General features: G+C 35.4%; 1 pseudogene; it reads right to left on the minus strand.

The window, feature by feature from the left end:
• Positions 1-1136: 1136 nt before the first annotated feature.
• On the minus strand, positions 1137-3957 carry LOC145105945 (uncharacterized; annotated as a pseudogene).
• Positions 3958-4287: the final 330 nt, after the last annotated feature.

Here is a 4287-nt window from a genome sequence, read left to right on the forward strand (position 1 = left end):
TGGCTTCAATGTTATTATGCAATGCACATGTGCGTATAAATGAATCAGCATTCAGATTTTTGGGACCCATTCCTTCAATCATGTCAATGCATGTTGTTCTGAACACTTGAGGATCACCCCCCGCTTCATACATCTTCTTTGAACTTTAAAATTTTAAATACATAGTAAATAACAAATAAAGAAAGTTGTATTTCATCAAATATACATTCATTAGTTGATGTTTGTTGAGAATTACCAAAGTCTTGCTGAGACGATGTCTTTCGCAGATTCTGACCCTAATACTACAAATATCCGACTCAAAATCTCTAATGGGAGATCATCTAACGAACGGAGACTTCTAGTAATCAACATTTTACTAACAAAATAGACATTGGAGTAGTTGATTTCAATTTCTTTTTAAAAAATAAGCGTAACTATGAAAAACAGTGTAACACCGTATGGAAAAAAAATACTTACTTTATGATGATCTGGTCGCGAGGTGTACAGGAGTGTCTATTGTCGGAGAAAATCGATTTTAAGAACGATTACCCTTCGACGATTTGGGGGTTTTAGTGTTTCTATGGAGATTTATCGTCCGGAATAGTTGATACGTTCTGAATGGTTGAAGAACTGATAACGCCGGTGTGACGTCAGAGGTATGATGGCGCCTCAACGCTTCAGAGTGCAAAAAGACCAAAGTTCCCTTGAAATCATTTCAAATATGTGAATACAAAGGATATTTGTGATAAAACACATTATTCAAATATTATAACCTTTTATAGGTAACAGTGGAATTTTGGTAACTTTGACACTTTTGGCCATTGGAAACCAAACTTTTACATTTTGGTAAAAAAAACACAAAAAAGCTTTAGATTTTTGCCACAATATTTTAGCCAGTTTGACACTTTTAGTCCTTATTATAAAAAATATACATTTGGCACAATATACACTAAAAACATTTAGGTTTTTTCCACAATTCTTTAGCCACTTTGACACTCTTGGACTTTAGAATAAATAGTTTTACATTTTGACATAAAAAACACAAAAAAACATCCCGGGGCGAAGCCCGGGCTTTCTTCCTAGTTTACATTTATGTATTGATATTAAACCAAATTACAAATTAACTTCATCTCAAAAAACGTTAAACACAAAAACATCTAGTGATTATCTTCTTCCTCCTCCTCTTCTTCATCCTCTTCTTCTTCATTGCTCGATGTACTATACTCATAACTACCCTCGCTGTCAGGAATACCATCATTGTCGTCCTCATAAATTTCACCTTCTTCATCAATATTAGTTTCATTATCTGAACCGTTGCTTCACATTTCGTGATCATCATCATAATTGTCTGTATCAAATAGACTTGGTATAATGATTTTATTTCATTCAACTTCATCTTCTTGGAAAGCAACGTCTTTCTGAGGATGATTTTCATCGGTCCAACCACGAGGTTTAACTTTAAATACAGCCCACCAGTCCGAGTTGTTTGTTTTCGAACTTGGGTAAGGAATGTAACACACTTGAGTGGCTTGCATGGCTAAAACAAATGGCTCGAACTTGTTGTATTTTCTTTTGACGTTTAACTCAACCAAGTTATATTGTTTGTGAACCTTAACTCTTATGTTAGGTGTTGGATCGTACCAATGACATTTAAACAAAACTGTGGTTTTAATTGGGTAACCAGGGTACTCGACTTCTAAAATTTCCTCTACCTTACCATAATAATCACCTCTTTGGCTACTAACACACAATCCGCTATTGGTTGTTGATTTGTTCAGACTATGAGCTTCTGTGTGAAACTTGTAACCATTGACAAAGTATACACTATAGAACTTCACTTTTTTGAATTGCATTTTGGATAGGTCAGATATAGACATGTTGTTTATCGGGATCTTACGTGCCTATATGAATAATGGTAACACACTTAATTAGAGTTAATTATCACCATAACAAAAAATAATAAATTTTAAAAAATGCAAAAATAACACCCCACATAATTTTGAAACCATAATGCAAAGTTCTTCTCAACTTCAGCTGCAAGGACCTGTTCATTCATACCCCCCCCCCCATAAGTTCATTCAAATGTTCTTCAAATATTCTGTATCACCATTTCAATAACATTTTAAAGTTACTATGAATGTAATAAAAAAACCATGCATGTAAATGTTATTCGATCATAGCAATCACACAAAAAAATGATTATTATAATTAAAAGTTATGCATATGTTACGTACGAACCTGATGTAATTCTTGATCTTTTCTTCGTTAAGGAGTATGTAAGTTTGGGCAGCATGCACTTCCTCATCAGACATCATCCTATTCGTGAATCTTCCATAATGACGTCCAGGATATGAAAATATATCTGACATGTCCTTGTTAGCATCCACTTGCTCATCTCCTCCTCCATCATCATTTCGAGGCAACTTTCTATTACGTGTGGGGACACCAGTCTTGAAATAATGAGAGCAAAATATAGATGCTTCACGTAGCAAGTACGCGTTAACAACGGACCCTTCCACTCGAGCTTTATTTTTCACATCTTTTTTCAACTGATTTAGATACCTATAGTGAAGATTATTTAAATTAGCTTACAAAACTAGCAACATACATTATGATGTACCATACAAACCTTTCAAATGGATACATCCACCGATATTGGACAGGACCGGCTATCATCACTTCGTATGGAAAATGTACTGATAAATGTTCCATGGAGTTAAAAATACCAGGGACAAAGATGGTCTCTAATTTACATAATATTATTGGGATCTCGGTTTCAATCCTTCCCATGTTTTTTGTTGTGATTGATGTTGTTGTTAATGTTTTAAAGAAAATACTCAACTCTGTTAATGCTTCCCACACTTGTTTTGGCAACATCTCACGAAATGCAATTGGCATCAATCTTTGCATAAAAACATGACAATCATGGCTTTTCATTCCGAACAGTCTACACCCTGTTAAATCAACACACCTCCCCAAATTAGAAACACAGCCATCAGGGAAATGCAATTTCTCCACCCATTGGCATATGGCTTTCTTTGGATTCTTGTCCAGAGTGTAGTATGCTCTTTCATTATCTTCGACTCATTTTCTCTTCCTACAATAGAGCTTCAGATCTCTTCTGGCTGCTACATTGTCCTTCGTCTTCCCTTTGACATCCATTACAGTGTAAAAAAAGTTTTCAAATACATTTTTAACAATATGCATAACATCAAAATTATGTCTAATGAGGTTTGTTTTCCAATATGGTAAATCCCAAAATATGCTTTTCGTTTTCCAACCATGATCGCCACATCTTTTGTTTACATCATCACCATTTAGTTCAGTCACTTTTACCAAACCTAATTGTTCAATCTCCCTTAAAGTTTGTTCACCATTCTTACTTGGAGGAGGCCCTTCTATCACTTCACGATTCTTCTTGAACTTATTTTTATCCTTTCTATATGGGTGATTTACCTGTAGAAATCTTCTATGGCAGTCAAACCATGGCATCTTATTACCATTCTTTAGTCTGAATGCTTGTGTATGTTTCCCACAAAGTGGACATGCTAGCTTACCTGCTGTAGACCATCCGAACAACATTGCATATGCTAGAAAATCGCTTATTGTCCACATCAAAGCTGCTCTTAGATGGAAATTTTGTTTTAAAGATATATCATATGTTACTACGCCTTCTTCCCATAATTTCTCCAACTCTGCAACAACTTGTTGCAAAATTACATCTATTTTATGCTTAGGGTTTAACGGACCTAGCACAAGTGCGGTCAAAAACATGTAAGGCTCTTTCATGCACATAGAAGGTGGCAAATTATAAGGTGTTATAATAATAAGCCAATATGAATATTGTTTTCCAAATGCTCCATGTGGTGCAAACCCATTTGTACTTAGGCCTAATCTTACGTTACGTACTTCTGCTGCAAATGAAGGATGACTTTTGTCAAAGTGCTTCCAAGCTTCTGAATCGGATGGATGACACATTACTCCAGCATCATGTCCACGATTCTCGGAGTGTCATCACATGGAAGCGGCTGTGGCTTGTGAAGCATACAGTCTCTTCAACCTTGGAGTCAAAGGAAAGTAATGCATTTTCTTGAAGGATACGCGAGAACATCTAGCCAAATTTTTTGACCGTTTGTACCTATCTGCATTGCAGAATTTGCACTGATAAAGATATTTGTCTTGCCTCTAATATATCATATATCCATATCTGCAACATTCAATCATCTCCATAGGAAAACCTAGTGCTTGTATTAACTTTTTGCTCTCGTATAAACTACCTACCATATTATTCTCCTCCGGTAACACATC

This window comes from Lactuca virosa, chromosome 4 (assembly GCF_052849685.1).
Source record: "Lactuca virosa cultivar CGN04683 chromosome 4, Lactuca_virosa_CGN04683_v6, whole genome shotgun sequence".
Taxonomy (NCBI): Eukaryota; Viridiplantae; Streptophyta; class Magnoliopsida; order Asterales; family Asteraceae; genus Lactuca; species Lactuca virosa.